Below are 14,314 nucleotides of genomic sequence, written 5' to 3'. Positions count from 1 at the left end.
TTTAGTAACAATAAAGACATTTCATACATTTTAATAATTTATCCTTTTTTACAGTTGAAAAATTATGTTATTTTCATTTCATCCTTTTCACAGTTCATATTTACTTCCTTTTATTTTTTCACTATTCTCTCAAGGTCAGTATTATTATCATGAAGTCAGATGTTTGCTCTATATTTTTTTGTCATTTTGATTTGTTTCGTTTCAAGAGGGGTAGTATATGCAACAGTTATAAAAGTAAAAAAATGCCTATTTTAGCTTGTCAATTTTTATTACAACTAGATGTTAAATTTTATGAAATTCTCTGTATTTGATTTTTCTCCTTCAATCTGTGAATATGGTGAGTTGAAGCATATTAATTCCTAATTAACCAAACATGTAATAGTTCAAACATAATGTAAGCTAAGGTCAGGGTAGGTAATGAGGTTGCTGAAGACATCTCTCTCCTTCAAAGAGTCATTTAGAGACAATCTGACAGTGATCCTTTCATCTTCAACATTTGTTTTCCAACATCAATTTGATACTAGTTATCACCATAGCAATCCAGGAATAAGGAGACACACACATGGTAGGTTTTCTAGGTCAGATTTGGAATTTATACAAACCAGTCTGTCTCATGTGCTTCCGAATAAAACCCAACCAACATTTCCTATTCTCAGCTAGCAAATATTCTCCAGCTTGGTGCCCAGGAAAAAGTAAGTATAAATTTGGTGAGAACTCAACCACCTTGCTGTATGAGGTGGATAATATGAATTGATTTTTTAATTATCAAGCCATCTTGGCTTAATGTACCAAACTAGATACATTTTGAATACTAATCTTGACTTGATTGGCTAATAATTTTATTGAAATTTTGCATCTTTTTTCAAGATTAAGATTGGTCAAAATTTTTCTAAACTCAGTAAGGCATTATTGTTGCCATGGTCAAGATTTCATTTTCCTTATTATATATTTCCTCTTATACTCCTGTATTTTTGTGAGTTGATCTGGAATCTTTTCCTTTGAAGAATTGCACATGTACATGCACGTGCACGTGCACACACATACACACACACACACACACACACAGAAGAAGTATGGATGTTAAAGACTCTTGGTGAAGACTCAGAAGGAAGTGAGGCACATCATGAGGAAACCTAAATCATCTTCAGGCATATCTAAATCATCATGAACAGATTGTTGGTAGAAGCAGGAAAGTTAAAAGGTCTTCTGGTGCAGACTCAGAAAGAAAGGTAGGGCATGCTCATGGAAACTTACAGAAAGGAGATCCTTGTTACATAGTTTAGGAAAGCCTCATTGAGTTGTGTCCTACACACGTCGAAAACAAACTACTAGTAAGCAATGAACTTGGGCATTTAGCAGAGATCTCCAAGCCTACTGTTAGAGATACAACCTGGTTTTCTCTAGCTGCTGATAGAAAAGTATATGAGAAAAGAGCTCATTTGAGGAAAAAACATTAAGCCCAAAGAAACCAGGACTTGATGATTTGAGAAATTCTCAGCCTTCCAGATTATAACAAAATCCTAAATTAGGATCTATACTATCAACAAAACATGCTCTAGAGAGAAAGCCAAAGTGTACCTAGACAGCTTTTGCTAGCACCTTGGAAAGATCAACCAAAAAGTCAAAAAATTTCATCGCAAGGAGGATTAGGCATTGTCTCATGGATCTTTTAAGCTATCTAAGCAGAAGCTAAAAACATAGATGGGAGTATCCAGGAAAGATCTGTGGAGAAACCTCTTAACTAACAGAATGATCCCTATGACATACACAGGAGACCCACAAGGTTTTTTATGCATGCCAACAAATGCTCTGACAACCTGCACTGAGAGAAGCAGAAAGGAGACAAAAGAAAGAAAAGAAAGAAAAAAAGAAAGAAAGAAAGAAAGAAAGAAAGAAAGAAAGAGAGAGAAAGAAGAAAGAAAGAAAGAAGAAAGAAAGAAAGAGAAAAAGAAAGAAAGAAGAAAGAAAGAAGAAAGGAAGGAAGGAAGGAAAAGAAAAAATACAAGCTGTCAGATTCTCGAAATACCACAAGCAGAAAACAGGCTATTAAAACTATTCAGTTTCAAGCACATGGTACCCTTCATGAGGAAGAAATGATGACTTCAAGGATAGAGCTGTGAGCCCAGAGGGCAGAGCCTGAGACTACAGAAGATTGTTGAAATTAAATGGGATTTTCCTAGTTGGATTTCAAAATTGCTTGCATGTGTTTTTTTTTTTCTTCCCCTTTGAAATATCAATTAAAAATTATCTTATATTTCTTTTATGTTTTTCACCTTATCTCAGTGCTGTATTCTGGATAATTTTCTCAAGGCTAACTTCCTGTTCACTAATTTTTTCTTTAGTAAAATAATACATTGTCAAATATTCTCATTGAGATTTTCATAGTAATCAGATGTTTTATTTCTTGAAGTCTTATTTAGTTCTTTCTTTATAAAATTGACTTGGTCATTTTTTTATACTCTACATTTTTCTAAGGCTTATTGGCGCAAATAGGGCCAGTGCCTTCTTGATTCTATAATTACGTTATACATATAGAGTTTATATTATGGAATTGTGGTGTTCTCATAATCACAGCTTTAGAAATCTTTCTGGATATATAGTTATTCTTTGTTTTGCTGCTTCCTCTTGTTCATAATGCCTTGGTTTTGTGTGTATGTGTCTCATAATTTTTGCCTAAGAGCTCATGATTCTTGGAATTTACCTGTGAGAATTCTTTGGAAGTGGAGGTGAAGTTGTGTGTTTTTGCAAATATTTCACTTACTTCTTCAAAAAACCAGAGAGAGAACAAGTGGTATTATTTTGACAAATTAACTAGTATGGATTTGTGTTGCAAATTTGTATGAGGAATACCTTATAGCAATGAATTATTAAGGAAGATTTTTTTTCTAGTCTTGATACAGTTACCCTTTCTTTCAGACCACTGGTGGGAGGATTGATAAGTTTATTTCTAGCTCATTAAACTGAGAGTGTATTCTTGGAGTGCCAACTTTCCGGGGGCTCTTTTTTATTTTTTTATGTTTTTTAGTTCTGGAGTACTTGTACAGGATGTGCAGATTTGTTAAATAGGTAAATGTGTGCCAAGGTGGTTTGCTGCACCCATCAATCCATCACCTAGGTATTAATGCTCAGCATGCATCAGGTATTTTTCCTAATGCTCTTTCTCCCCCAGCCCACCCTCCAACAGGCCCCAGTGTGTGCTGTTCTCCTCCCTGTGCTTATGTGTTCTTATTGTTCAGTTCCCTCTTATAAGTGAAAAAATGCAGTATTTGGTTTTCTATTCCTGTGTTACTTTGCTGAGGATAATGGCTTCTGGCTTCATTCATGTCCCTGCAAAGGACACAATCCCATTCATTTTTATAGCTGCATAGTATTCCATGGTGTATATGTACCACATTTTCTTTATCCACTCTATTGTTGAAGGGATTTGGGTTGATTCCATGTCTTTGCTATGGGGAATAGTGCTGTAATGAACATATACATGCATGTATCTTTGTAATACAATCATATTCCCTTGGGTATATACCAAATAATGGAATTGCTGGGTCAAATGGTATTTCTGGTTCCAGATCTTTGAGGAATCACCATACCTTCTTCCCAATGGTTGAACTAATTTACTTTCTCACCAGCAAGTAAAAGCATTCCTATTTCTAGGAGGGTTCTTTTTAACCTTTCCCCATTGAGAGGGCCCTGAGCTTTATCTGATGTCCTTCAAGCTCCCAAATAACCATAAAAACTAACATTTAAGTTTATTGGTGCCCTAAAGCTATAAGTCATCTTCAGTGTTCACATTTTGAATGGAATGCTTTCTGCAGTTTTTTGACAAATTATTGAGGCACTTAAGAACATGGTTCCATATATTTTCAGCATGTTTAGCTGTTTTTAGCAAAACAGCAAGCAAGCTTAGGCTGCTAGAGTGAGTGCTTTCATCCCAGGAATTAAAATCTACCTGACTTTTATATAGCATATTTGTTTTCATGAAGGCAATAAATTAATAAATACTGTGCCTACTGTCTATATGTTAGTGAAATTATACCATTTCAAATATTAGAGTAAGGATATCTGTAAAATTCTGCAAGAGGAATTTCTAGCCCAATGTGTTTCTTACATATATCATCCTGATATTTGCAAAAATTTTTTTAATGTAACTCAAGATAGAACGATGGCATTTGAAAAGAGCAAGCTCTTTTTGAACGGTAAATGAAAAGAACATGCTGGAAAAAGTCAAATTAATAAATGGAAAATCCCAGTGTAACCTCCCCAGACACACTCATGTCCACCCAATGAGAAACAATTGTTCACCTGTAAATTACATTTTCTTGACTTGCATAATGATTTCCCATGAACGAACAATCACAACCTAATATTGCAATTGCACAATTGATTCCTGCATTGCATCCAAGTGAGTCATTCCTGCATTACGTAGGCAAATGGTTTGAGGTTAAAACACCATGACCAACAACAGCTCAAAATGGATTTAATTACAAGAATCTAATTATTCACCCTAGAGATCCTGTCTCAATGTTTTTAAGGCAAATAAAATTTCCTTCTATCTATTCCTAGAAAAGCTAAACCGCTTATTTGAGGTGTCATTTCATAACCAACTCTTAACAAAAAAGATATTGCAAATAACATGAACTATTAACTTTTAATAAGCTCCCTTTTTTATATGACTCTACTTAAATGTGAGTTCTCCAAAATATAATATGTACAGTGCCATTTCAACAGTTCTAATGTTGTTACTATTGTAGCTTAAGCATAAACTATACCATACCTAAGGAAGTATCCTAGTTTCCCAGATTAATCAGGTTATTTCATTATAATGTACATACCTGGAAAAGAAATTTTAGGGACGTTAAAAATGACCTCTCAAAAGTAAGAATTAAGCACTTCCATGAAACATTAATACTAATATATTATATGATATTATTGATTAGTGTGTAAAATCTACATTGAGCTCAGCTTTGCTTGTTAAATTTCCATCTAGGGTAAACTATGCCAAGCCCTTCAAAATGTGGTCCCATTCTTGCCGTCTTTTTTTTTTTTTGAGACGGAGTTTAGCTCTTGTTACCCAGGCTGGAGTGCAATGGCATGATCTCGGCTCACCGCAACCTCCACCTCCTGAGTTCAAGCAATTCTCCTGCCTCAGCCTCCCTAGTAACTGGGACTACAGGCGTGCGCTATCATGCCCAGTTAATTTTTGTATTTTTAGTAGAGACGGGGTTTCACCATGTTGACCAGGATGGTCTCGATCTCTTGACCTCGTGATCCACCCGCCTTGGCCTCCCAAAGTACTGGGATTATAGGCGTGAGCCACTGCGCCCGGCCTGCCATCTTTATGACTACTTTTTTTTTTTTTTTTTGAGATGGAGTTTTGCTTGTCACCCAGCTGGAGTGCAGTGGTGTGATCTTGGCTCACTGCAACCTCCACCTCCCAGGTTCAAGCAATTCTCCTGCCTCAGCCTCCTGAGTAGCTGGGATTACAGGTACCTGCCACCGTGTCCAGCTAATTTTTTTATTTTTAGTAACCATGCCCAGCTAATTTTTTTATTTTTAGTAGAGACTGGGTTACACTATGTTGGCCAGGCTGGTCTTGAACTGCTATGACTACTTTCATTTGGTGCTCATGAAATGCTTCATATTTAAATCAGGTTTTTAATTTTAAATTGCAATACAAAGAATATTGCCAAAGGGACAAGTTAAATCAAAATGAAATATAACCCTATGGTGTTAGAACCAAAGGTATTTAAAGATGAGTTGATTTAGGACTTGCATTGTACAGATAAGCAAATAAAACCCCAAGGTTGCAAAGTTAATAATGGCTGAAATTACAACCTGGGATTTTGTTATACAGTGTCCATTACATCACAAACCATTCCATATTATCTCCCCTATTCAAAATTACATCATTTAAACCTACTAAGGGTCAGTTTCACCTGTGCTTATGATTTAAGGTTTTTCCACAGAGACACAAAGAACAAAAAGCCTAAAATGAGACATGAACATCATATCTCTCTGCATTGAGCTTTACTCGAGTTCTGTACAACCAGAGGACTTTCAGTGTTCAACCCAGATATGCACTCTGTATTTATGCTGAAACAAATAAATACAGGCTTTGTGAACTTAGAGGCAGCAAATGACATGAGATGCAAATGGACCCGATCTACTCTCATTGCTTTGAATGGTAACTAGAAAACTGCTTGACTACATTTTACATAAATCAAAATCCAAGTGCCTTAACTCTTATCCTGAAACGACCCTTGGAAATTCCTGTTTTTATGTAAATTCATAGAACCACAGAACCTTGAAAGGACCTTGAGATGATCTGCTGAATCTTGCTTTGTGCTGTAAAGGAGACTAAACCACAGTAGGGTTAAGATTTTGTTTTTGTTTGGGGTGGGGTGGGGACAGGCATGCAGTTAACAGAACTAGAATTAGAAGTCAAGTTGTCTGCCTGCCTGGCCAATTGTTATTAAGTCTCCTGTTTTCAGGGACAATAAAGGAAGACATTAAGTCATGTTAGTTTTACATCCTCTCCAGTCATTCTTTGGAATACTGCTTTATTTTTAGTTCAAATCATGAGATGATCATCCTGGATTCTAATTCTAACACCCAGATTATGTCTGTCTCATATTAATGCATCAAATTGTTTTCTTTCATTTTTAAAATCTTGCTCCTTTACTAATATCTGCAAGTGAAGAGACTGCAGATATTGGTAAGGGAGCAACGTTTTCAAAACTGAGGAGTATTCTGCTTCTTAAAAATCACACTTCAGTTTATTCAGCCCTGAAAAAAAAAAGCATCACTACTTCTTAAAAACAGAAAAGAGAAACACAACCAGAAATTTTCTTTGTTTTGCACTGTACAAATGCTTGCAAAGTGCTTTTCCATTCCTACCATAATGATTTTGTTTGATTTAAAATATTTGGCACAAATGGGCAAACTCATATCCTTATATTTGGCTAATACTGAAGTTTTAATTGCCTCATCCAGACATAGTAATAGCATGTTGGTTGATTTTACACTACTTTCAAATACATTGAACTACTAAATACGAAGATATCTTTAAATTTAGTTGTGAATGATGATTTTTAAAATTAGCAAAATTTAAATGTTCATTGACAAATGCAGTGGTCGTATTTGATATGATCATATACCATAGCTATCATCTTAATTTCTTCTTCTGTCCAACCACCTTTACTAAATGTTATAAGAAATCAAGAAGTTCTCTAAAAATTTTATTTAGTATACAATTTTCCATTGCATGAAATATTTTTAGAAACATGTCTACTGAGGAAAGTTGCATCAAACCATTTAGAACCAATGAATAAAAAGTCAGATTGGATAGTATTAAAAACAGCTAAGATTTCAATGATAGAAACACTACGGGATCCTAGGCCAAAGATCTTTAATTGCTCCTAGGATCTTGATTCTGGAAGCAATTGTGAAGATGGGGGTGGGATGGAGATTGCATTAGTTTCCTAGAATAATTTTCATGCAATAAATTTTTCACTTTTACTTTTAAAATCTTCCTTACATTCTTGTTTATAGTTTTTATATCTCTGTCGACAGTTCCTGTCTCTTCATTAATTATAACTGTTCTCTTCCTTCAATTCCTTGAAAGTCCTATCTGCTAATTTCAACATTTTGGTCTTCTTAAAGTCTATTTCTACTGACTTATTTTGCTCTTGAAGATGAATCACATTTTTCTGTTTCTTCATATGTCTAACAATCTTCATTTATATTCGAAATTTTGAATGATACTCTTTAAAAATTGAAGTTTGAAAATTCTATAGGTTCCTCAGAAGAGTGTTGGTTTTTTATCTTGCAGACGTTTAAATTGCTGGCTGATTACTATGTACTTGTGGAAAGATAGTTTTAACTTTGCTCGTGTGATTCTGTGTTGGTTTTGCCCTTGTTCTGAAATGAGTCCTTTAATCCTGAGACCAAGACTTTATTCCTGAAAGAATAACCCTTCTGGAATTTCAGTCCATTCCTGAGGTGTTTATCAAGCCATTCTAACTTGTCAGAACTCAAAATCCAAACTCAATCTCTTCTGTGGATAATGCATGAAATCTCTGCTTGGTGCATTCAGGCTTCCAGCTGTGGCTTTCCATGGGTTGCCTTATATTCCCTCATGAATGCACAGTGCCAACCAAGGATTTGCTCAGCACTTGAACACACTTTTTCTGAAGCTCCTCTCCTCTGTTTTACCCTTCTATTTAAGATTTCCCCCTTCATTTCTAAATATTGCCAATGCCCAACTGGGTGCAGTGGCACATGTCTGTAATCCCAGCTACTCAAGGGGTTGAGATAGGAGGATTGCTTGAGCCAGCTTAGCAACATAACAAGATTCAATCTGTAAAAACAAATAAACAATAAAATAGTTAGAAAAAATAATAATAATATAAATAAACACACAAACAGTATGGCTGTCCTGAATTCTGTTTTCTGAACATCTCAAACCCATAAGGCTGAAGTATCTGATTGAGTTCTAGATGTTGTCGTTTGAGAACTGGAGGTGCCCTCAAAGGAAAAGCTGTATCAACATGGTTATATACCAGTGTAGCTTCTTTCTCTCAATTCTTAAATCCCCTCCAATTTCTGCCTGCCTTTGGTCTCTTTCCAAAGCCTTAAAATAATTGCTTTATTCTTTTTTTTTTTTTTTTTTTAGGCATTTAAAGTTGCTATCTATAGGATGGTAGCTCTCTTGAAATTTACATTATTATCCCTCCTGGAATTCTCTTGTATGAGAACTAAGTAAACGTTGATGTTATTTAATCGACTGCACTTGATTCTCTGTTACTATGAAATCAAGCCTAATCTTGACACTGGTAGAGTTGGAATGGAACATCAGCCTTGTGATAAACTTGAGATAGAAGGAATAGTGAGTTCTATGAGAAAACAGGTGCTTCCAACACCCATCACTGGAAGTACAAAAAGCAGCCAGCGGAGAAACAAAAGGCAGTTTTCCCAGCTTTGGCAATAAAAATTCTCATAAAAGGATCACATTAGTTTGATACAGAAAAACTAAATGGGACACTAGGAACGACACCCCATTTTTATATATTCAATGGTTGTGAATTACAAATTTGGAATATTTTCAAAACATAAAATATACTGTCCCAAAATCATATGATACAGTCTGGCTGTCCATAACACCCAATGTGCGTTAGAAAAACATGCTCACTATCTATATACACCATTCAGAATGCAAGATGACTTTTAAATTGTATTTCGTATTTTCTTTCTTCTATATTGGATGTATTTTTGTTATCACTTGCCTGGACGTGTTAGTGGAATAGCTACACAGAGTACTTTCTCTCAATCACGTATGCAGATATAGACATATATACCCACATATAGAATGTTCTTACCTGGGATTTACAGCTAAGGCAGAAACAGGTGTCTGGACCCAGAAAAATGATCAAAAACTTTTGGCTGGTGCTACATCCCTGGCTAGAATGCCCCCAAAAGAAGCTATTCCCCCTTAATTAAGTCCTACTTCTGGTCAGACACAGGAAGACAAGGCAACGTAAGACAACTGCAGTGAACGGGACAAAGTTGCCATGGTTGAAACCTGCAAACCCTGAGAGAGAGAACGTGACCTACAGTTGCTTATGTCTATCAAGTTGCTTTTCTGAGTGGTTATTAATTAAGAAAGTTATTTGAGTTGATCATATGCAATCAAGTTCACTTTCTGAGAAGAATCAGTTCCTGCTGTGAGTTTAGGAAAGCTCTCTTCAGCCAATTGGAATCTCTTCATGGAAGAATAATGCTGTCTGTTGTTACTGTTATCACCTGTACCTAAGAAGCTGGAATGCATTTTTTTGTTCTTTTTAAATTATTTTATTATACTTTAAGTTCTGGAGTATATGTGCAGATCATGCAGGATTGTTACATAGGTATACATGTGCCATGGTGGTTTGCTGTATCCATCCCCCTGTCATCTACATTAGGTATTTCTCCTAATGCAATCCCTCCCCAATCCCCCCACCCTCTGCTATCCCTCCCCTAGCCCCCCCCCACCCCCTAACAGGCCCTGGTGTGTGATGTTCCCCTCCCTGCGTCCATGTGTTCTCATTGATCAACATCCACTTATGAGTGAGAACATGTGGTGTTTGGTTTTCCTTTCTTGTGTCAGTTTACTGAGAATGATAGTTTCCAGCATCATCCATGTCCCTGCAAAGGTTATGAACTTATCCTTTTTTATGGCTGTGGAATGCATTTTTACTGGACAATGTATTCCTTAGCTTAAATTTTCTCTATCTTATGAGTCTGCAGTCCCCTAAATAGTGCCACTATACCGACTTTGAGCTACGGGAAGTCATTAATAGTTCCCAACTAGGTGACGTTTGTTCACATCTTGCCACCCACACATAACAGGGTCAGAGTCACCTTGTTAGCGGAACAACATTCCTCTCACCACCCCACCAACACACACATTCCATGCACATACACTCCTCTCACTCCATACACACATTCACATAGGAAAAATAATACCAAGAGAATTTTGAATTTTTTTTTATTTGGTCAATAAAATTGGAAACAGAGCCTTCTTGTATCACATTGTATACAATATTTTGTATGACCAATTTCAAAACCCATTTCAGCGAGTACATGTTCCCATCAACTCTGCGACTTTTCTCTCTGCCCACGCTCTCTGCAGCCCGGCAGGTTATCATCTCTGCTTGCTCTGTGCTTCATATTCATTCATCTCTGAAGCACAAGCAAAGCCTGCAGCAACCAAGCAGGGCATTCCTTCAGTCTGTATTTAAGAGTTAATTGCAATCCCACTCCTTGAAGTACTGCCACAATTCCCTGCTTCACTGAAGAGTCTTTGATATCAACCTACTGCTCTTGGAAAGATTACAACTTATGCACTTGGATTCCCCTAGTCAGGGTGAACAAGAACACCAGGTATGAAAGCGAAATTGCTTTCTGTGCAGCTTGTGAACTCCACACCTCTCAATTGCCACGTTAGGTGCACTGTAAGCCAAGGAGCTTGTGGTCTCTGAAATTTTGAGCTTTATGTGTCGCTTCAAAGAGAGTTTTCAGTCCCTGAGGATAAATGTCTCGCATATCTGTTGCAGTTTGCTGAGGAGTTATGATCTTAATACTTTGATGCTACTGTCCCCCCGGCCAGTTGGAGATGATCTTTGAAACATTTATTTCCGAAAGAAAGTATCAATTTAAATTGTTTCCTACATGTTACTTTCTGGACTGTTTCTGAAATACTAGAAGTCATCTGCAAGTGTTAGGCAGGTGTGAGGAGGCATTTTCCCTGTCACATGTGGACATCAGACCAGCTAGCTCAGGGTCATTAGAAAACTATCAAGAGTGAGAGAGAAATAGAAGAGAATATCCAAAGGCATTCACATGTGAAAGATGTCTTACACTGTTTAAATGAATTTAACTTTTTCAGTTGTTTGGAAATTTTAAGGGATCAAGAAAGCCTTTTTCTAAAATAATTATCATATGTTAAACCTATTTTTGAAATAAATTGACTGGAAATTAGTAGCTAGTCAGCACAATGCCACTGTGCAAATATTAAAACCTCAAATCCCCTTCAAGCAGATGAAAACAATAAGTTTGCACACCTGGCACTATTCACAATAGCACAGATTTGAAACCAACCCAAATGCCCATCAGTGATAGACTGGAGAAAGAAAATGTGGCACATATATACCATGGAATACTATGCAGCCATAAGAAAGGATAATGAGTTCATGTCTTTTGCAGGGACATGGATGAAACTGGAAACCATCATTCTCAGCAAACTGACACAAGCACAGAAAACCGAACACCATATATTTTCATTCATAGGTGGGTGTTGAACAATGAGAACACACGGACACAAGAAGGGGAACATCACACCATCACACACCGGGGCCTGGGGGGTGGGAGACTAGGGGAGGAATAGTAGGGGGTGGGACGATTGGGGAGGGATAACATTAGGAGAAATGCCTAATATAGATGATGGGGCGATGGATGCAGCAAACCACCACCATTGCATGTGTATGTCTATGTGACGAACCTGCACAATCTGCACATGTACCCCAGAACTTAAAGTACAATAAATAAAAAATAAAAAAGTTTGCACGCCTGGATTGCAGTTGTGCAAACTTATTGTCCACTTGGCTGCTTTTGAACATTGAGTTTAAAATCTGTTTTTTGTACATTATTCCTTAAACTAGGATATTTGGAATACCTATGTTAGAATAATAGCTCTGAAATCTGTACATTTTATAAGTCATAGGCAATCCTTACGAAACACGAGATGTTAAGTGTCAGCTTCAAGGAGCATGTTACGACAGAAAGTAAGGCCCGCCTTTATGAAGACAAAAAACAATTAAGTGAAATGCGGTTGGAATTTTCCAGACAAATGGTTATGGCTAAAAACCTACTATATTATTTAAGGTGAAAAAAATTGCTCTGTCTCTATTTTTTTTCCTCATTAGATTGATATTTAAAATCAAAAACAAAACAGGAAAATTGAAGCAAAATATATCATTGTATCCTCGTGTTCAAAGTTAACAATTGCTTTCTCTCCTCTTTCTCAAGACCACACAGCAAGTTAGTGGCAGAACTCAGAGGGAGACTGGCAATATCAATATTCTTTGGGATTTTATAGTTCTTTTCATCTTCAAAGTGCTTTACAAAATTCTCTAATTAGGCTCACAAGTTCTGGCTCCTAGTCTTGCTCTCTAATCATAAGACAGCATACCTGTTCTTTGTTCCTTCGCTCTGAGCAACATACCATTCTTAATCATTACTAAATTAAAGGAAAAAAGTTGCTGTAATAATTTCAACTTAATTAATTACAAATCTGGACATTTCTTTAAATACAAGTCCAATTTCCTGGGCCGTAATCCATATTAGCAAAGTTTGGCCGTTATTTATTCGAGTAAAGATAAGTTTTAATTATAAAATTATCTGTAATTAAATGCACTGGGTTAAAATAGTTGCATTTCTGACCAACCTAAAATACTAAAGGATTTTGTTTTGTTTCCTTGAAAAATATTTTTGTTTTACATGTTCCTACTGTTTTGAAAATTATCTTGTAGCTTGCTGTGCTTTTTAATAAACTTTTAGGTACATGTATAATAAAATTGGTTAGTCTTTAAATGAGAACAAATCAAGACAATTTGGAAGCCTATATTTTATCTTCATTTCTGTCACTGAATACTTCCGACTTTGGATAAGTTGCTTATTGTGTCTGGATCTTGGTTTTCTCTTTTGTAAGTCAGAGGTTTCTTTCATCTCTGGCACCCTGAATTATTGTTCACCTCTCACCGTTCATGCAGTGACTCTGACTGTCTGAAGTCCCCTACGTTACTTCTTCCCTCACCATCATGTGTATGCAGAGTTTGAGTATCTGTAGCAACCTGGATGGAACTGGAGACTATTATTCTAAGTGAAGTAACTCAGGAATGGACAATCAAACATCATATGTTCTCATTCATAAGCGGGAACTAAGCTATGAGGATGCAGAAGCATAAGAATGACACAATGGACTTTGGGAACTCAGAGGGTAAGTGTGGGAGGGGGTGAGGGATAAAAGACTGCAAATTGGGTATAGTGCATACTGCTTGGGTGATGGGTGCACCAAAATGCCACAAATCACCCCCAAAGAACTTACTCATGTAGCCAAATACCACCTGTTCCCCAAAAACCTATGGAAATTGATTTTTTAAAAAGAAGTAACCTCAGTAAGCCCTGATTTAATGTCATCTGTAAGTTTCTGAAAACCATGACTGCAAGCAAGATGTACAGCAGGTCCTCAAATAATGCCCTTTGGTTCAATGTCGTTTAGTTATATTGTCGATGATTTTAAAAAATGGTTTTACCATATGTGGTTTCACTGAAAGTCGCAGTTTCCAAGAACAAACCTGTGGATGATGTGAAGTGAGAACTCACTGTACCTAGTCATCAAGTATTTCAGTCCTCAGCCATGATATAGCCAATTAAACAGCAATAGAACGGGTCAAAAATATAAGCAGCTGAGCCCATGGTTGTACAGATTGTGTTTTGACTACAGACTCTTGGGTTTGAAGCAGTATGGTATGCAGAGGGAATATTGAGCCATCCAAATACCACCTCCCATGTCCTCAGAAGACTTCTCCTCGTAAATTGTCCCCTCCCACCAACTGCTAAGAAACACCTTCTTCAGAATTAAGTTGCTTCTTTTGTGAGGTCTATAGGGAAGAAGTATGAAAGTAAGTTGCTATTTTAAGTTTGATCAAGACTCACACCTCTAAGTGAAGGGGATTCAGGACCCTTTTCTGAGAGCATGTGTTGATAGGGGAAGGAAGGT

The 14,314-nt window shown here is 36.6% G+C and overlaps 1 long non-coding RNA gene across 1 annotated transcript in view; it reads left to right on the top strand.

Moving 5' to 3' along the window:
• Positions 1-14,314, top strand: part of LOC135271573 (uncharacterized) — a 173,085-nt gene that overhangs the window by 140,759 nt on the left and 18,012 nt on the right. Inside the window, exons 4-5 of the long non-coding RNA XR_010339695.1 lie at positions 11,740-11,823; positions 13,305-13,531. This is a non-coding gene — a long non-coding RNA (uncharacterized LOC135271573). The remainder of the gene's footprint in view (positions 1-11,739; positions 11,824-13,304; positions 13,532-14,314) is intronic.

This window comes from Aotus nancymaae, unplaced genomic scaffold (assembly GCF_030222135.1).
Source record: "Aotus nancymaae isolate 86718 unplaced genomic scaffold, 86718_ANA_hifiasm-v0.15.2.pri h1tg000083l, whole genome shotgun sequence".
Classification (NCBI taxonomy): Eukaryota; Metazoa; Chordata; class Mammalia; order Primates; family Aotidae; genus Aotus; species Aotus nancymaae.
This window is presented reverse-complemented; position numbering and strand designations above follow the sequence as displayed.